Below are 20,922 nucleotides of genomic sequence, written 5' to 3'. Positions count from 1 at the left end.
AGGTATCTCCATTCCAGCGTCTTTCTAAGTCCTTCTTATCTGTTTTGGCCTTCAGCGCGGACCAATTTTGGCAAGCTTTGCTGCAAGTGCCTGCACTTGATAGCATATGGGTAAGATATTTTACTTTTTTGTTGTTAGTTTTTTTTAGTGATGAAGCCATGTCCCTGATATCTTCCCCTCCCAGTTTTGTCTTCCTCCTTGACTTTTTCCCCTGCTTTTGCAACATCTGGCAGCTTAGTTTTGGCATCTTTTGGTCCTTTGCAATGCAACTCACTTCTTCACAGACCATTTCTTGAAGACTCCTAAACTCCCCATTTTCTGGTTTTTTTCAGTTGCATTTCATTTGATCCTATCTCCTTTCCCGAGTGTTTGTGAGCCTTTCTTTTGGGGTTCGCAAGATTCCGTTTCCCTTCCCGAAAGGAAATTTCATTTCCTTTCGGGAAGGGAAACGGAATCTTGCGATTTCAATGGGCACCATGAGAGGAATCTTTGGTGCATGTCCCTGCACGTGACGACATGCCATGACTTTTGATGGCTTTGACTTTGGGAAAGATTTTTTCTTTTTTTTTTCCAATTTTTTTGAGCATCCATGCCATGACTTTTATATCTTCCCCTCCAAGTTTTGTCTTCCTCCTTGCCTTTTTCCCCAGCTTTTGCAACATCTGGCAGCTTAGTTTTGGCATCTTTTGGTCCTTTGCACTGCTCTGATTGAACCCCGGTCCATTTTCCTGTTGTCACCAAATTGCCCAAATTTCCCAATTTTCTTTTTTTTCTCCTCCAATTGCTATTCCTTTGAAGGTATCTCCATTCCAGCGTCTTTCTAAGTCCTTCTTATCTGTTTTGGCCTTCAGCGCGGACCAATTTTGGCAAGCTTTGCTGCAAGTGCTTGCACTTGATAGCATATGGGTAAGATATTTTACTTTTTTGTTGCTAGTTTTTTTTAGTGATGAAGCCATGTCCCTGATATCTTCCCCTCCCAGTTTTGTCTTCCTCCTTGACTTTTTCCCCTGCTTTTGCAACATCTGGCAGCTTAGTTTTGGCATCTTTTGGTCCTTTGCACTGCTCTGATAGAACCCCGGTCCATTTTCCTGTTGTCACTAAATTGCCCAAATTTCCCAATTTTCTTTTTTTTCTCCTCCAATTGCTATTCCTTTGAAGGTATCTCCATTCCAGCGTCTTTCTAAGTCCTTCTTATCTGTTTTGGCCTTCAGCGCGGACCAATTTTGGCAAACTTTGCTGCAAGTGCCTGCACTTGATAGCATATGGGTAAGATATTTTTCTTTTTTGTTGTTAGTTGTTTTAATGATGAAGCCATGTCCCTGATATCTTCCCCTCCCAGTTTTGTCTTCCTCCTTGACTTTTTCCCCTGCTTTTGCAACATCTGGCAGCTTAGTTTTGGCACCTTTTGGTCCTTTGCAATGCCACTCACTTCTTCACAGACCATTTCTTGAAGACTCCTAAACTCCCCATTTTCTATTTTTTTTCAGTTGCATTTCATTTGATCCTATCTCCTTTCCCGAGTGTTTGTAAGCCTTTCTTTTGGGGTTCGCAAGATTCCGTTTCCCTTCCCGAAAGGAAATTTCATTTCCTTTCGGGAAGGGAAACGGAATCTTGCGATTTCAATGGGCACCATGAGAGGAATCTTTGGTGCATGTCCCTGCACGTGACGACATGCCATGACTTTTGATGGCTTTGACTTTGGGAAAGATTTTTTCTTTTTTTTTTCCAATTTTTTTGAGCATCCATGCCATGACTTTTATATCTTCCCCTCCAAGTTTTGTCTTCCTCCTTGCCTTTTTCCCCAGCTTTTGCAACATCTGGCAGCTTAGTTTTGGCATCTTTTGGTCCTTTGCACTGCTCTGATACAACCCCGGTCCATTTTCCTGTTGTCACTAAATTGCCCAAATTTCCCAATTTTCTTTTTTTTCTCCTCCAATAGCTATTCCTTTGAAGGTATCTCCATTCCAGCGTCTTTCTAAGTCCCTCTTATCTATTTTGGCCTTCAGCGCGGACCAATTTTGGCAAGCTTTGCTGCATGTGCCTGCACTTGATAGCATATGGGTAAGATATTTTTCTTTTTTGTTGTTAGTTTTTTTTAGTGATGAAGCCATGTCCCTGATATCTTCCCCTCCCAGTTTTGTCTTCCTCCTTGACTTTTTCCCCTGCTTTTGCAACATCTGGCAGCTTAGTTTTGGCACCTTTTGGTCCTTTGCAATGCCACTCACTTCTTCACAGACCATTTCTTGAAGACTCCTAAACTCCCCATTTTCTGTTTTTTTTCAGTTGCATTTCATTTGATCCTATCTCCTTTCCCGAGTGTTTGTAAGCCTTTCTTTTGGGGTTCGCAAGATTCCGTTTCCCTTCCCGAAAGGAAATGAAATTTCCTTTCGGGAAGGGAAACGGAATCTTGCGATTTCAATGGGCACCATGAGAGGAATCTTTGGTGCATGTCCCTGCACGTGACGACATGCCATGACTTTTGATGGCTTTGACTTTGGGAAAGATTTTTTCTTTTTTTTTTCCAATTTTTTTGAGCATCCATGCCATGACTTTTATATCTTCCCCTCCAAGTTTTGTCTTCCTCCTTGCCTTTTTCCCCAGCTTTTGCAACATCTGGCAGCTTAGTTTTGGCATCTTTTGGTCCTTTGCACTGCTCTGATAGACCCCCGGTCCATTTTCCTGTTGTCACTAAATTGCCCAAATTTCCCAATTTTCTTTTATTTCTCCTCCAATTGCTATTCCTTTGAAGGTATCTCCATTCCAGCGTCTTTCTAAGTCCCTCTTATCTATTTTGGCCTTCAGCGCGGACCAATTTTGGCAAGCTTTGCTGCAAGTGCCTGCACTTGATAGCATATGGGTAAGATATTTTACTTTTTTGTTGTTAGTTTTTTTTAGTGATGAAGCCATGTCCCTGATATCTTCCCCTCCCAGTTTTGTCTTCCTCCTTGACTTTTTCCCCTGCTTTTGCAACATCTGGCAGCTTAGTTTTGGCATCTTTTGGTCCTTTGCAATGCCACTCACTTCTTCACAGACCATTTCTTGAAGACTCCTAAACTCCCCATTTTCTATTTTTTTTCAGTTGCATTTCATTTGATCCTATCTCCTTTCCCGAGTGTTTGTAAGCCTTTCTTTTGGGGTTCGCAAGATTCCGTTTCCCTTCCCGAAAGGAAATTTCATTTCCTTTCGGGAAGGGAAACGGAATCTTGCGATTTCAATGGGCACCATGAGAGGAATCTTTGGTGCATGTCCCTGCACGTGACGACATGCCATGACTTTTGATGGCTTTGACTTTGGGAAAGATTTTTTCATTTTTTTTTCCAATTTTTTTGAGCATCCATGCCATGACTTTTATATCTTCGCCTCCAAGTTTTGTCTTCCTCCTTGCCTTTTTCCCCAGCTTTTGCAACATCTGGCAGCTTAGTTTTGGCATCTTTTGGTCCTTTGCACTGCTCGGATAGAACCCCGGTCCATTTTCCTGTTGTCACTAAATTGCCCAAATTTCCCAATTTTCTTTTTTTTCTCCTCCAATTGCTATTCCTTTGAAGGTATCTCCATTCCAGCGTCTTTCTAAGTCCTTCTTATCTGTTTTGGCCTTCAGCGCGGACCAATTTTGGCAAGCTTTGCTGCAAGTGCCTGCACTTGATAGCATATGGGTAAGATATTTTACTTTTTTGTTGTTAGTTTTTTTTAGTGATGAAGCCATGTCCCTGATATCTTCCCCTCCCAGTTTTGTCTTCCTCCTTGACTTTTTCCCCTGCTTTTGCAACATCTGGCAGCTTAGTTTTGGCATCTTTTGGTCCTTTGCAATGCCACTCACTTCTTCACAGACCATTTCTTGAAGACTCCTAAACTCCCCATTTTCTATTTTTTTTCAGTTGCATTTCATTTGATCCTATCTCCTTTCCCGAGTGTTTGTAAGCCTTTCTTTTGGGGTTCGCAAGATTCCGTTTCCCTTCCCGAAAGGAAATTTCATTTCCTTTCGGGAAGGGAAACGGAATCTTGCGATTTCAATGGGCACCATGAGAGGAATCTTTGGTGCATGTCCCTGCACATGACGACATGCCATGACTTCTGATGGCTTTGACTTTGGGAAAGATTTTTTCTTTTTTTTTTCCAATTTTTTTGAGCATCCATGCCATGACTTTTATATCTTCCCCTCCAAGTTTTGTCTTCCTCCTTGCCTTTTTCCCCAGCTTTTGCAACATCTGGCAGCTTAGTTTTGGCATCTTTTGGTCCTTTGCACTGCTCTGATACAACCCCGGTCCATTTTCCTGTTGTCACTAAATTGCCCAAATTTCCCAATTTTCTTTTTTTTCTCCTCCAATTGCTATTCCTTTGAAGGTATCTCCATTCCAGCGTCTTTCTAAGTCCTTCTTATCTGTTTTGGCCTTCAGCGCGGACCAATTTTGGCAAGCTTTGCTGCAAGTGCCTGCACTTGATAGCATATGGGTAAGATATTTTACTTTTTTGTTGTTAGTTGTTTTTAGTGATGAAGCCATGTCCCTGATATCTTCCCCTCCCAGTTTTGTCTTCCTCCTTGACTTTTTCCCCTGCTTTTTCAACATCTGGCAGCTTAGTTTTGGCATCTTTTGGTCCTTTGCAATGCAACTCACTTCTTCACAGACCATTTCTTGAAGACTCCTAAACTCCCCATTTTCTGGTTTTTTTCAGTTGCATTTCATTTGATCCTATCTCCTTTCCCGAGTGTTTGTAAGCCTTTCTTTTGGGGTTCGCAAGATTCCGTTTCCCTTCCCGAAAGGAAATTTCATTTCCTTTCGGGAAGGGAAACGGAATCTTGCGATTTCAATGGGCACCATGAGAGGAATCTTTGGTGCATGTCCCTGCACGTGACGACATGCCATGACTTCTGATGGCTTTGACTTTGGGAAAGATTTTTTCTTTTTTTTTTCCAATTTTTTTGAGCATCCATGCCATGACTTTTATATCTTCCCCTCCAAGTTTTGTCTTCCTCCTTGCCTTTTTCCCCAGCTTTTGCAACATCTGCCAGCTTAGTTTTGGCATCTTTTGGTCCTTTGCACTGCTCTGATACAACCCCGGTCCATTTTCCTGTTGTCACTAAATTGCCCAAATTTCCCAATTTTCTTTTTTTTCTCCTCCAATTGCTATTCCTTTGAAGGTATCTCCATTCCAGCGTCTTTCTAAGTCCCTCTTATCTATTTTGGCCTTCAGCGCGGACCAATTTTGGCAAGCTTTGCTGCATGTGCCTGCACTTGATAGCATATGGGTAAGATATTTTACTTTTTTGTTGTTAGTTGTTTTTAGTGATGAAGCCATGTCCCTGATATCTTCCCCTCCCAGTTTTGTCTTCCTCCTTGACTTTTTCCCCTGCTTTTGCAACATCTGGCAGCTTAGTTTTGGCATCTTTTGGTCCTTTGCAATGCCACTCACTTCTTCACAGACCATTTCTTGAAGACTCCTAAACTCCCCATTTTCTGGTTTTTTTCAGTTGCATTTCATTTGATCCTATCTCCTTTCCCGAGTGTTTGTAAGCCTTTCTTTTGGGGTTCGCAAGATTCCGTTTCCCTTCCCGAAAGGAAATGAAATTTCCTTTCGGGAAGGGAAACGGAATCTTGCGATTTCAATGGGCACCATGAGAGGAATCTTTGGTGCATGTCCCTGCACGTGACGACATGCCATGACTTTTGATGGCTTTGACTTTGGGAAAGATTTTTTCATTTTTTTTTCCAATTTTTTTGAGCATCCATGCCATGACTTTTATATCTTCCCCTCCAAGTTTTGTCTTCCTCCTTGCCTTTTTCCCCAGCTTTTGCAACATCTGCCAGCTTAGTTTTGGCATCTTTTGGTCCTTTGCACTGCTCTGATAGAATCCCGGTCCATTTTCCTGTTGTCACTAAATTGCCCAAATTTCCCAATTTTCTTTTTTTTCTCCTCCAATTGCTATTCCTTTGAAGGTATCTCCATTCCAGCGTCTTTCTAAGTCCTTCTTATCTGTTTTGACGTTCAGCGCGGACCATTTTTGGCAAGCTTTGCTGCAAGTGCCTGCACTTGATAGCATATGGGTAAGATATTTTACATTTTTGTTGTTAGTTTTTTTTAGTGATAAAGCCATGTCCCTGATACCTTCCCCTCCCAGTTTTGTCTTCCTCCTTGACTTTTTCCCCTGCTTTTGCAACATCTGGCAGCTTAGTTTTGGCATCTTTTCATCCTTTGCACTGCTCTGATAGAACCCCGGTCCATTTTCCTGTTGTCACTAAATTGCCCAAATTTCCCAATTTTCTTTTTTTTCTCCTCCAATTGCTATTCCTTTGAAGGTATCTCCATTCCAGCGTCTTTCTAAGTCCTTCTTATCTGTTTTGGCCTTCAGCGCGGACCAATTTTGGCAAGCTTTGATGCAAGTGCCTGCACTTGATAGCATATGGTTAAGATATTTTTCTTTTTTGTTGTTAGTTGTTTTTAGTGATGAAGCCATGTCCCTGATATCTTCCCCTCCCAGTTTTGTCTTCCTCCTTGACTTTTTCCCCAGCTTTTGCAACATCTGGCAGCTTAGTTTTGGCATCTTTTGGTCCTTTGCAATGCAACTCACTTCTTCACAGACCATTTCTTGAAGACTCCTAAACTCCCCATTTTCTGGTTTTTTTCAGTTGCATTTCGTTTGATCCTATCTCCTTTCCCGAGTGTTTGTAAGCCTTTCTTTTGGGGTTCGCAAGATTCCGTTTCCCTTCCCGAAAGGAAATTTCATTTCCTTTCGGGAAGGGAAACGGAATCTTGCGATTTCAATGGGCACCATGAGAGGAATCTTTGGTGCATGTCCCTGCACGTGACGACATGCCATGACTTTTGATGGCTTTGACTTTGGGAAAGATTTTTTCATTTTTTTTTCCAATTTTTTTGAGCATCCATGCCATGACTTTTATATCTTCCCCTCCAAGTTTTGTCTTCCTCCTTGCCTTTTTCCCCAGCTTTTGCAACATCTGCCAGCATAGTTTTGGCATCTTTTGGTCCTTTGCACTGCTCGGATAGAACCCCGGTCCATTTTCCTGTTGTCACTAAATTGCCCAAATTTCCCAATTTTCTTTTTTTTCTCCTCCAATTGCTATTCCTTTGAAGGTATCTCCATTCCAGCGTCTTTCTAAGTCCTTCTTATCTGTTTTGACCTTCAGCGCGGACCAATTTTGGCAAGCTTTGCTGCAAGTGCCTGCACTTGATAGCATATGGGTAAGATATTTTACTTTTTTGTTGTTAGCTTTTTTTAGTGATAAAGCCATGTCCCTGATATCTTCCCCTCCCAGTTTTGTCTTCCTCCTTGACTTTTTCCCCTGCTTTTGCAACATCTGGCAGCTTAGTTTTGGCATCTTTTCGTCCTTTGCACTGCTCTGATAGAACCCCGGTCCATTTTCCTGTTGTCACTAAATTGCCCAAATTTCCCAATTTTCTTTTTTTTCTCCTCCAATTGCTATTCCTTTGAAGGTATCTCCATTCCAGCGTCTTTCTAAGTCCTTCTTATCTGTTTTGACGTTCAGCGCGGACCAATTTTGGCAAGCTTTGCTGCAAGTGCCTGCACTTGATAGCATATGGGTAAGATATTTTTCTTTTTTGTTGTTAGTTTTTTTTAGTGATGAAGCCATGTCCCTGATATCTTCCCCTCCCAGTTTTGTCTTCCTCCTTGACTTTTTCCCCAGCTTTTGCAACATCTGGCAGCTTAGTTTTGGCATCTTTTGGTCCTTTGCAATGCCACTCACTTCTTCACAGACCATTTCTTGAAGACTCCTAAACTCCCCATTTTCTGGTTTTTTTCAGTTGCATTTCATTTGATCCTATCTCCTTTCCCGAGTGTTTGTAAGCCTTTCTTTTGGGGTTCGCAAGATTCCGTTTCCCTTCCCGAAAGGAAATTTCATTTCCTTTCGGGAAGGGCAACGGAATCTTGCGATTTCAATGGGCACCATGAGAGGAATCTTTGGTGCATGTCCCTGCACGTGACGACATGCCATGACTTTTGATGGCTTTGACTTTGGGAAAGATTTTTTCTTTTTTTTTTCCAATTTTTTTGAGCATCCATGCCATGAATTTTATATCTTCCCCTCCCAGTTTTGTCTTCCTCCTTGACTTTTTCCCCTGCTTTTGCAACATCTGGCAGCTTAGTTTTGGCATCTTTTGGTCCTTTGCACTGCTCTGATAGAATCCCGGTCCATTTTCCTGTTGTCACTAAATTGCCCAAATTTCCCAATTTTCTTTTTTTTCTCCTCCAATTGCTATTCCTTTGAAGGTATCTCCATTCCAGCGTCTTTCTAAGTCCTTCTTATCTGTTTTGACCTTCAGCGCGGACCAATTTTGGCAAGCTTTGCTGCAAGTGCCTGCACTTGATAGCATATGGGTAAGACATTTTACTTTTTTGTTGTTAGCTTTTTTTAGTGATAAAGCCATGTCCCTGATATCTTCCCCTCCCAGTTTTGTCTTCCTCCTTGACTTTTTCCCCTGCTTTTGCAACATCTGGCAGCTTAGTTTTGGCATCTTTTCGTCCTTTGCACTGCTCTGATAGAACCCCGGTCCATTTTCCTGTTGTCACTAAATTGCCCAAATTTCCCAATTTTCCTTTATTCTCCTCCAATTGCTATTCCTTTGAAGGTATCTCCATTCCAGCGTCTTTCTAAGTCCTTCTTATTTGTTTTGGCCTTCAGCGCGGACCAATTTTGGCAAGCTTTGCTGCAAGTGCCTGCACTTGATAGCATATGGGTTAGATATTTTTCTTTTTTGTTGTTAGTTTTTTTTAGTGATGAAGCCATGTCCCTGATATCTTCCCCTCCCAGTTTTGTCTTCCTCCTTGACTTTTTCCCCTGCTTTTTCAACATCTGGCAGCTTAGTTTTGGCATCTTTTGGTCCTTTGCAATGCAACTCACTTCTTCACAGACCATTTCTTGAAGACTCCTAAACTCCCCATTTTCTGGTTTTTTTCAGTTGCATTTCATTTGATCCTATCTCCTTTCCCGAGTGTTTGTAAGCCTTTCTTTTGGGGTTCGCAAGATTCCGTTTCCCTTCCCGAAAGGAAATTTCATTTCCTTTCGGGGAGGGAAACGGAATCTTGCGATTTCAATGGGCACCATGAGAGGAATCTTTGGTGCATGTCCCTGCACGTGACGACATGCCATGACTTTTGATGGCTTTGACTTTGGGAAAGATTTTTTCTTTTTTTTTTCCAATTTTTTTGAGCATCCATGCCATGAATTTTATATCTTCCCCTCCCAGTTTTGTCTTCCTCCTTGACTTTTTCCCCTGCTTTTGCAACATCTGGCAGCTTAGTTTTGGCATCTTTTGGTCCTTTGCACTGCTCTGATAGAATCCCGGTCCATTTTCCTGTTGTCACTAAATTGCCCAAATTTCCCAATTTTCTTTTTTTTCTCCTCCAATTGCTATTCCTTTGAAGGTATCTCCATTCCAGCGTCTTTCTAAGTCCTTCTTATCTGTTTTGACGTTCAGCGCGGACCAATTTTGGCAAGCTTTGCTGCAAGTGCCTGCACTTGATAGCATATGGGTAAGATATTTTACATTTTTGTTGTTAGTTTTTTTTAGTGATAAAGCCATGTCCCTGATACCTTCCCCTCCCAGTTTTGTCTTCCTCCTTGACTTTTTCCCCTGCTTTTGCAACATCTGGCAGCTTAGTTTTGGCATCTTTTCATCCTTTGCACTGCTCTGATAGAACCCCGGTCCATTTTCCTGTTGTCACTAAATTGCCCAAATTTCCCAATTTTCTTTTATTCTCCTCCAATTGCTATTCCTTTGAAGGTATCTCCATTCCAGCGTCTTTCTAAGTCCTTCTTATCTGTTTTGGCCTTCAGCGCGGACCAATTTTGGCAAGCTTTGATGCAAGTGCCTGCACTTGATAGCATATGGTTAAGATATTTTTCTTTTTTGTTGTTAGTTGTTTTTAGTGATGAAGCCATGTCCCTGATATCTTCCCCTCCCAGTTTTGTCTTCCTCCTTGACTTTTTCCCCTGCTTTTGCAACATCTGGCAGCTTAGTTTTGGCATCTTTTGGTCCTTTGCAATGCAACTCACTTCTTCACAGACCATTTCTTGAAGACTCCTAAACTCCCCATTTTCTGTTTTTTTTCAGTTGCATTTCGTTTGATCCTATCTCCTTTCCCGAGTGTTTGTAAGCCTTTCTTTTGGGGTTCGCAAGATTCCGTTTCCCTTCCCGAAAGGAAATTTCATTTCCTTTCGGGAAGGGAAACGGAATCTTGCGATTTCAATGGGCACCATGAGAGGAATCTTTGGTGCATGTCCCTGCACGTGACGACATGCCATGACTTTTGATGGCTTTGACTTTGGGAAAGATTTTTTCATTTTTTTTTCCAATTTTTTTGAGCATCCATGCCATGACTTTTATATCTTCCCCTCCAAGTTTTGTCTTCCTCCTTGCCTTTTTCCCCAGCTTTTGCAACATCTGCCAGCTTAGTTTTGGCATCTTTTGGTCCTTGGCACTGCTCGGATAGAACCCCGGTCCATTTTCCTGTTGTCACTAAATTGCCCAAATTTCCCAATTTTCTTTTTTTTCTCCTCCAATTGCTATTCCTTTGAAGGTATCTCCATTCCAGCGTCTTTCTAAGTCCTTCTTATCTGTTTTGACCTTCAGCGCGGACCAATTTTGGCAAGCTTTGCTGCAAGTGCCTGCACTTGATAGCATATGGGTAAGACATTTTACTTTTTTGTTGTTAGCTTTTTTTAGTGATAAAGCCATGTCCCTGATATCTTCCCCTCCCAGTTTTGTCTTCCTCCTTGACTTTTTCCCCTGCTTTTGCAACATCTGGCAGCTTAGTTTTGGCATCTTTTCGTCCTTTGCACTGCTCTGATAGAACCCCGGTCCATTTTCCTGTTGTCACTAAATTGCCCAAATTTCCCAATTTTCCTTTATTCTCCTCCAATTGCTATTCCTTTGAAGGTATCTCCATTCCAGCGTCTTTCTAAGTCCTTCTTATTTGTTTTGGCCTTCAGCGCGGACCAATTTTGGCAAGCTTTGCTGCAAGTGCCTGCACTTGATAGCATATGGGTTAGATATTTTTCTTTTTTGTTGTTAGTTTTTTTTAGTGATGAAGCCATGTCCCTGATATCTTCCCCTCCCAGTTTTGTCTTCCTCCTTGACTTTTTCCCCTGCTTTTTCAACATCTGGCAGCTTAGTTTTGGCATCTTTTGGTCCTTTGCAATGCAACTCACTTCTTCACAGACCATTTCTTGAAGACTCCTAAACTCCCCATTTTCTGGTTTTTTTCAGTTGCATTTCATTTGATCCTATCTCCTTTCCCGAGTGTTTGTAAGCCTTTCTTTTGGGGTTCGCAAGATTCCGTTTCCCTTCCCGAAAGGAAATTTCATTTCCTTTCGGGGAGGGAAACGGAATCTTGCGATTTCAATGGGCACCATGAGAGGAATCTTTGGTGCATGTCCCTGCACGTGACGACATGCCATGACTTTTGATGGCTTTGACTTTGGGAAAGATTTTTTCTTTTTTTTTTCCAATTTTTTTGAGCATCCATGCCATGACTTTTATATCTTCCCCTCCAAGTTTTGTCTTCCTCCTTGCCTTTTTCCCCAGCTTTTGCAACATCTGGCAGCTTAGTTTTGGCATCTTTTGGTCCTTTGCACTGCTCTGATACAACCCCGGTCCATTTTCCTGTTGTCACTAAATTGCCCAAATTTCCCAATTTTCTTTTTTTTCTCCTCCAATTGCTATTCCTTTGAAGGTATCTCCATTCCAGCGTCTTTCTAAGTCCCTCTTATCTATTTTGGCCTTCAGCGCGGACCAATTTTGGCAAGCTTTGCTGCATGTGCCTGCACTTGATAGCATATGGGTAAGATATTTTTCTTTTTTGTTGTTAGTTTTTTTTAGTGATGAAGCCATGTCCCTGATATCTTCCCCTCCCAGTTTTGTCTTCCTCCTTGACTTTTTCCCCTGCTTTTGCAACATCTGGCAGCTTAGTTTTGGCACCTTTTGGTCCTTTGCAATGCCACTCACTTCTTCACAGACCATTTCTTGAAGACTCCTAAACTCCCCATTTTCTGTTTTTTTTCAGTTGCATTTCATTTGATCCTATCTCCTTTCCCGAGTGTTTGTAAGCCTTTCTTTTGGGGTTCGCAAGATTCCGTTTCCCTTCCCGAAAGGAAATGAAATTTCCTTTCGGGAAGGGAAACGGAATCTTGCGATTTCAATGGGCACCATGAGAGGAATCTTTGGTGCATGTCCCTGCACGTGACGACATGCCATGACTTTTGATGGCTTTGACTTTGGGAAAGATTTTTTCTTTTTTTTTTCCAATTTTTTTGAGCATCCATGCCATGACTTTTATATCTTCCCCTCCAAGTTTTGTCTTCCTCCTTGCCTTTTTCCCCAGCTTTTGCAACATCTGGCAGCTTAGTTTTGGCATCTTTTGGTCCTTTGCACTGCTCTGATAGACCCCCGGTCCATTTTCCTGTTGTCACTAAATTGCCCAAATTTCCCAATTTTCTTTTATTTCTCCTCCAATTGCTATTCCTTTGAAGGTATCTCCATTCCAGCGTCTTTCTAAGTCCCTCTTATCTATTTTGGCCTTCAGCGCGGACCAATTTTGGCAAGCTTTGCTGCAAGTGCCTGCACTTGATAGCATATGGGTAAGATATTTTACTTTTTTGTTGTTAGTTTTTTTTAGTGATGAAGCCATGTCCCTGATATCTTCCCCTCCCAGTTTTGTCTTCCTCCTTGACTTTTTCCCCTGCTTTTGCAACATCTGGCAGCTTAGTTTTGGCATCTTTTGGTCCTTTGCAATGCCACTCACTTCTTCACAGACCATTTCTTGAAGACTCCTAAACTCCCCATTTTCTATTTTTTTTCAGTTGCATTTCATTTGATCCTATCTCCTTTCCCGAGTGTTTGTAAGCCTTTCTTTTGGGGTTCGCAAGATTCCGTTTCCCTTCCCGAAAGGAAATTTCATTTCCTTTCGGGAAGGGAAACGGAATCTTGCGATTTCAATGGGCACCATGAGAGGAATCTTTGGTGCATGTCCCTGCACGTGACGACATGCCATGACTTTTGATGGCTTTGACTTTGGGAAAGGAAAGATTTTTTCTTTTTTTTTTCCAATTTTTTTGAGCATCCATGCCATGACTTTTATATCTTCCCCTCCAAGTTTTGTCTTCCTCCTTGCCTTTTTCCCCAGCTTTTGCAACATCTGGCAGCTTAGTTTTGGCATCTTTTGGTCCTTTGCACTGCTCTGATAGAACCCCGGTCCATTTTCCTGTTGTCACTAAATTGCCCAAATTTCCCAATTTTCTTTTTTTTCTCCTCCAATTGCTATTCCTTTGAAGGTATCTCCATTCCAGCGTCTTTCTAAGTCCTTCTTATCTGTTTTGGCCTTCAGCGCGGACCAATTTTGGCAAGCTTTGCTGCAAGTGCCTGCACTTGATAGCATATGGGTAAGATATTTTTCTTTTTTGTTGTTAGTTGTTTTAATGATGAAGCCATGTCCCTGATATCTTCCCCTCCCAGTTTTGTCTTCCTCCTTGACTTTTTCCCCTGCTTTTGCAACATCTGGCAGCTTAGTTTTGGCATCTTTTGGTCCTTTGCAATGCCACTCACTTCTTCACAGACCATTTCTTGAAGACTCCTAAACTCCCCATTTTCTGGTTTTTTTCAGTTGCATTTCATTTGATCCTATCTCCTTTCCCGAGTGTTTGTAAGCCTTTCTTTTGGGGTTCGCAAGATTCCGTTTCCCTTCCCGAAAGGAAATTTCATTTCCTTTCGGGAAGGGAAACGGAATCTTGCGATTTCAATGGGCACCATGAGAGGAATCTTTGGTGCATGTCCCTGCACGTGACGACATGCCATGACTTCTGATGGCTTTGACTTTGGGAAAGATTTTTTCTTTTTTTTTTCCAATTTTTTTGAGCATCCATGCCATGACTTTTATATCTTCCCCTCCAAGTTTTGTCTTCCTCCTTGCCTTTTTCCCCAGCTTTTGCAACATCTGGCAGCTTAGTTTTGGCATCTTTTGGTCCTTTGCACTGCTCTGATACAACCCCGGTCCATTTTCCTGTTGTCACTAAATTGCCCAAATTTCCCAATTTTCTTTTTTTTCTCCTCCAATTGCTATTCCTTTGAAGGTATCTCCATTCCAGCGTCTTTCTAAGTCCTTCTTATCTGTTTTGGCCTTCAGCGCGGACCAATTTTGGCAAGCTTTGCTGCAAGTGCCTGCACTTGATAGCATATGGGTAAGATATTTTTCTTTTTTGTTGTTAGTTGTTTTAATGATGAAGCCATGTCCCTGATATCTTCCCCTCCCAGTTTTGTCTTCCTCCTTGACTTTTTCCCCTGCTTTTGCAACATCTGGCAGCTTAGTTTTGGCATCTTTTGGTCCTTTGCAATGCCACTCACTTCTTCACAGACCATTTCTTGAAGACTCCTAAACTCCCCATTTTCTGTTTTTTTTCAGTTGCATTTCATTTGATAGTATCTCCTTTCCCGAGTGTTTGTAAGCCTTTCTTTTGGGGTTCGCAAGATTCCGTTTCCCTTCCCGAAAGGAAATGAAATTTCCTTTCGGGAAGGGAAACGGAATCTTGCGATTTCAATGGGCACCATGAGAGGAATCTTTGGTGCATGTCCCTGCACGTGACGACATGCCATGACTTTTGATGGCTTTGACTTTGGGAAAGGAAAGATTTTTTCTTTTTTTTTTCCAATTTTTTTGAGCATCCATGCCATGACTTTTATATCTTCCCCTCCAAGTTTTGTCTTCCTCCTTGCCTTTTTCCCCAGCTTTTGCAACATCTGGCAGCTTAGTTTTGGCATCTTTTGGTCCTTTGCACTGCTCTGATACAACCCCGGTCCATTTTCCTGTTGTCACTAAATTGCCCAAATTTCCCAATTTTCTTTTTTTTCTCCTCCAATTGCTATTCCTTTGAAGGTATCTCCATTCCAGCGTCTTTCTAAGTCCTTCTTATCTGTTTTGGCCTTCAGCGCGGACCAATTTTGGCAAGCTTTGCTGCAAGTGCCTGCACTTGATAGCATATGGGTAAGATATTTTTCTTTTTTGTTGTTAGTTGTTTTAATGATGAAGCCATGTCCCTGATATCTTCCCCTCCCAGTTTTGTCTTCCTCCTTGACTTTTTCCCCTGCTTTTGCAACATCTGGCAGCTTAGTTTTGGCATCTTTTGGTCCTTTGCAATGCCACTCACTTCTTCACAGACCATTTCTTGAAGACTCCTAAACTCCCCATTTTCTATTTTTTTTCAGTTGCATTTCATTTGATCCTATCTCCTTTCCCGAGTGTTTGTAAGCCTTTCTTTTGGGGTTCGCAAGATTCCGTTTCCCTTCCCGAAAGGAAATGAAATTTCCTTTCGGGAAGGGAAACGGAATCTTGCGATTTCAATGGGCACCATGAGAGGAATCTTTGGTGCATGTCCCTGCACGTGACGACATGCCATGACTTCTGATGGCTTTGACTTTGGGAAAGATTTTTTCTTTTTTTTTTCCAATTTTTTTGAGCATCCATGCCATGACTTTTATATCTTCCCCTCCAAGTTTTGTCTTCCTCCTTGCCTTTTGCCCCAGCTTTTGCAACATCTGGCAGCTTAGTTTTGGCATCTTTTGGTCCTTTGCACTGCTCTGATACAACCCCGGTCCATTTTCCTGTTGTCACTAAATTGCCCAAATTTCCCAATTTTCTTTTTTTTCTCCTCCAATTGCTATTCCTTTGAAGGTATCTCCATTCCAGCGTCTTTCTAAGTCCTTCTTATCTGTTTTGGCCTTCAGCGCGGACCAATTTTGGCAAGCTTTGCTGCATGTGCCTGCACTTGATAGCATATGGGTAAGATATTTTACTTTTTTGTTGTTAGTTGTTTTTAGTGATGAAGCCATGTCCCTGATATCTTCCCCTCCCAGTTTTGTCTTCCTCCTTGACTTTTTCCCCTGCTTTTGCAACATCTGGCAGCTTAGTTTTGGCATCTTTTGGTCCTTTGCAATGCCACTCACTTCTTCACAGACCATTTCTTGAAGACTCCTAAACTCCCCATTTTCTGGTTTTTTTCAGTTGCATTTCATTTGATCCTATCTCCTTTCCCGAGTGTTTGTAAGCCTTTCTTTTGGGGTTCGCAAGATTCCGTTTCCCTTCCCGAAAGGAAATTTCATTTCCTTTCGGGAAGGGAAACGGAATCTTGCGATTTCAATGGGCACCATGAGAGGAATCTTTGGTGCATGTCCCTGCACGTGATGACATGCCATGACTTTTGATGGCTTTGACTTTGGGAAAGATTTTTTCTTTTTTTTTTCCAATTTTTTTGAGCATCCATGCCATGACTTTTATATCTTCCCCTCCAAGTTTTGTCTTCCTCCTTGCCTTTTTCCCCAGCTTTTGCAACATCTGGCAGCTTAGTTTTGGCATCTTTTTGTCCTTTGCACTGCTCTGATACAACCCCGGTCCATTTTCCTGTTGTCACTAAATTGCCCAAATTTCCCAATTTTCTTTTTTTTCTCCTCCAATTGCTATTCCTTTGAAGGTATCTCCATTCCAGCGTCTTTCTAAGTCCTTCTTATCTGTTTTGGCCTTCAGCGCGGACCAATTTTGGCAAGCTTTGCTGCATGTGCCTGCACTTGATAGCATATGGGTAAGATATTTTACTTTTTTGTTGTTAGTTTTTTTTAGTGATGAAGCCATGTCCCTGATATCTTCCCCTCCCAGTTTTGTCTTCCTCCTTGACTTTTTCCCCAGCTTTTGCAACATCTGGCAGCTTAGTTTTGGCATCTTTTGGTCCTTTGCAATGCCACTCACTTCTTCACAGACCATTTCTTGAAGACTCCTAAACTCCCCATTTTCTGGTTTTTTTCAGTTGCATTTCATTTGATCCTATCTCCTTTCCCGAGTGTTTGTAAGCCTTTCTTTTGGGGTTCGCAAGATTCCGTTGCCCTTCCCGAAAGGAAATGAAATTTCCTTTCGGGAAGGGCAACGGAATCTTGCGATTTCAATGGGCACCATGAGAGGAATCTTTGGTGCATGTCCCTGCACGTGACGACATGCCATGACTTTTGATGGCTTTGACTTTGGGAAAGATTTTTTCATTTTTTTTTCCAATTTTTTTGAGCATCCATGCCATGACTTTTATATCTTCCCCTCCAAGTTTTGTCTTCCTCCTTGCCTTTTTCCCCAGCTTTTGCAACATCTGGCAGCTTAGTTTTGGCATCTTTTGGTCCTTTGCACTGCTCTGATAGAACCCCGGTCCATTTTCCTGTTGTCACTAAATTGCCCAAATTTCCCAATTTTCTTTTTTTTCTCCTCCAATTGCTATTCCTTTGAAGGTATCTCCATTCCAGCGTCTTTCTAAGTCCTTCTTATCTGTTTTGGCCTTCAGCGCGGACCAATTTTGGCAAGCTTTGCTGCAAGTGCCTGCACTTGATAGCATATGGGTAAGATATTTTTCTTTTTTGTTGTTAGTTGTTTTAATGATGAAGCCATGTCCCTGATATCTTCCCCTCCCAGTTTTGTCTTCCTCCTTGACTTTTTCCCCTGCTTTTGCAACATCTGGCAGCTTAGTTTTGGCACCTTTTGGTCCTTTGCAATGCCACTCACTTCTTCACAGACCATTTCTTGAAGACTCCTAAACTCCCCATTTTCTATTTTTTTTCAGTTGCATTTCATTTGATCCTATCTCCTTTCCCGAGTGTTTGTAAGCCTTTCTTTTGGGGTTCGCAAGATTCCGTTTCCCTTCCCGAAAGGAAATTTCATTTCCTTTCGGGAAGGGAAACGGAATCTTGCGATTTCAATGGGCACCATGAGAGGAATCTTTGGTGCATGTCCCTGCACGTGACGACATGCCATGACTTTTGATGGCTTTGACTTTGGGAAAGGAAAGATTTTTTCTTTTTTTTTTTCCAATTTTTTTGAGCATCCATGCCATGACTTTTATATCTTCCCCTCCAAGTTTTGTCTTCCTCCTTGCCTTTTTCCCCAGCTTTTGCAACATCTGGCAGCTTAGTTTTGGCATCTTTTGGTCCTTTGCACTGCTCTGATACAACCCCGGTCCATTTTCATGTTGTCACTAAATTGCCCAAATTTCCCAATTTTCTTTTTTTTCTCCTCCAATTGCTATTCCTTTGAAGGTATCTCCATTCCAGCGTCTTTCTAAGTCCTTCTTATCTGTTTTGACGTTCAGCGCGGACCAATTTTGGCAAGCTTTGCTGCAAGTGCCTGCACTTGATAGCATATGGGTAAGATATTTTACTTTTTTGTTGTTAGTTTTTTTTAGTGATGAAGCCATGTCCCTGATATCTTCCCCTCCCAGTTTTGTCTTCCTCCTTGACTTTTTCCCCTGCTTTTGCAACATCTGGCAGCTTAGTTTTGGCATCTTTTGGTCCTTTGCAATGCCACTCACTTCTTCACAGACCATTTCTTGAAGACTCCTAAACTCCCCATTTTCTGGTTTTTTTCAGTTGCATTTCATTTGATCCTATCTCCTTTCCCGAGTGTTTGTAAGCCTTTCTTTTGGGGTTCTCAAGATTCCGTTTCCCTTCCCGAAAGGAAATTTCATTTCCTTTCGGGAAGGGAAACGGAATCTTGCGATTTCAATGGGCACCATGAGAGGAATCTTTGGTGCATGTCCCTGCACGTGACGACATGCCATGACTTTTGATGGCTTTGACTTTGGGAAAGATTTTTTCTTTTTTTTTTCCAATTTTTTTGAGCATCCATGCCATGACTTTTATATCTTCCCCTCCCAGTTTTGTCTTCCTCCTTGACTTTTTCCCCTGCTTTTGCAACATCTGGCAGCTTAGTTTTGGCATCTTTTGGTCCTTTGCACTGCTCTGATAGAATCCCGGTCCATTTTCCTGTTGTCACTAAATTGCCCAAATTTCCCAATTTTCTTTTTTTTCTCCTCCAATTGCTATTCCTTTGAAGGTATCTCCATTCCAGCGTCTTTCTAAGTCCTTCTTATCTGTTTTGACGTTCAGCGCGGACCAATTTTGGCAAGCTTTGCTGCAAGTGCCTGCACTTGATAGCATATGGGTAAGATATTTTACATTTTTGTTTTTAGTTTTTTTTAGTGATAAAGCCATGTCCCTGATACCTTCCCCTCCCAGTTTTGTCTTCCTCCTTGACTTTTTCCCCTGCTTTTGCAACATCTGGCAGCTTAGTTTTGGCATCTTTTCGTCCTTTGCACTGCTCTGATAGAACCCCGGTCCATTTTCCTGTTGTCACTAAATTGCCCAAATTTCCCAATTTTCTTTTATTCTCCTCCAATTGCTATTCCTTTGAAGGTATCTCCATTCCAGCGTCTTTCTAAGTCCTTCTTATCTGTTTTGGCCTTCAGCGCGGACCAATTTTGGCAAGCTTTGATGCAAGTGCCTGCACTTGATAGCATATGGGTAAGATATTTTTCTTTTTTGTTGTTAGTTGTTTTTAGTGATGAAGCCATGTCCCTGATATCTTCCCCTCCCAGTTTTGTCTTCCTCCTTGACTTTTTCCCCTGCTTTTGCAACATCTGGCAGCTTTGTTTTGGCATCTTTTGCTCCTTTGCAATGCAACTCACTTCTTCACAGACCATTTCTTGAAGACTCCTAAACTCCCCATTTTCTGTTTTTTTTCAGTTGCATTTCGTTTGATCCTATCTCCTTTCCCGAGTGTTTGTAAGCCTTTCTTTTGGGGTTCGCAAGATTCCGTTTCCCTTCCCGAAAGGAAATTTCATTTCCTTTCGGGAAGGGAAACGGAATCTTGCGATTTCAATGGGCACCATGAGAGGAATCTTTGGTGCATGTCCCTGCACGTGACGACATGCCATGACTTTTGATGGCTTTGACTTTGGGAAAGATTTTTTCATTTTTTTTTCCAATTTTTTTGAGCATCCATGCCATGACTTTTATATCTTCCCCTCCAAGTTTTGTCTTCCTCCTTGCCTTTTTCCCCAGCTTTTGCAACATCTGCCAGCTTAGTTTTGGCATCTTTTGGTCCTTTGCACTGCTCGGATAGAACCCCGGTCCATTTTCCTGTTGTCACTAAATTGCCCAAATTTCCCAATTTTCTTTTTTTTCTCCTCCAATTGCTATTCCTTTGAAGGTATCTCCATTCCAGCGTCTTTCTAAGTCCTTCTTATCTGTTTTGGCCTTCAGCGCGGACCAATTTTGGCAAGCTTTGCTGCAAGTGCCTGCACTTGATAGCATATGGGTAAGATATTTTACTTTTTTGTTGCTAGTTTTTTTTAGTGATGAAGCCATGTCCCTGATATCTTCCCCTCCCAGTTTTGTCTTCCTCCTTGACTTTTTCCCCTGCTTTTGCAACATCTGGCAGCTTAGTTTTGGCATCTTTTGGTCCTTTGCACTGCTCTGATAGAACCCCGGTCCATTTTCCTGTTGTCACTAAATTGCCCAAATTTCCCAATTTTCTTTTTTTTCTCCTCCAATTGCTATTCCTTTGAAGGTATCTCCATTCCAGCGTCTTTCTAAGTCCTTCTTATCTGTTTTGGCCTTCAGCGCGGACCAATTTTGGCAAACTTTGCTGCAAGTGCCTGCACTTGATAGCATATGGGTAAGATATTTTTCTTTTTTGTTGTTAGTTGTTTTAATGATGAAGCCATGTCCCTGATATCTTCCCCTCCCAGTTTTGTCTTCCTCCTTGACTTTTTCCCCTGCTTTTGCAACATCTGGCAGCTTAGTTTTGGCACCTTTTGGTCCTTTGCAATGCCACTCACTTCTTCACAGACCATTTCTTGAAGACTCCTAAACTCCCCATTTTCTATTTTTTTTCAGTTGCATTTCATTTGATCCTATCTCCTTTCCCGAGTGTTTGTAAGCCTTTCTTTTGGGGTTCGCAAGATTCCGTTTCCCTTCCCGAAAGGAAATTTCATTTCCTTTCGGGAAGGGAAACGGAATCTTGCGATTTCAATGGGCACCATGAGAGGAATCTTTGGTGCATGTCCCTGCACGTGACGACATGCCATG

This window comes from Molothrus aeneus, chromosome 1 (assembly GCF_037042795.1).
Source record: "Molothrus aeneus isolate 106 chromosome 1, BPBGC_Maene_1.0, whole genome shotgun sequence".
Taxonomy (NCBI): Eukaryota; Metazoa; Chordata; class Aves; order Passeriformes; family Icteridae; genus Molothrus; species Molothrus aeneus.
The sequence above is the reverse complement of the archived record's forward strand: the minus strand, read 5'-3'. Positions refer to the sequence as shown.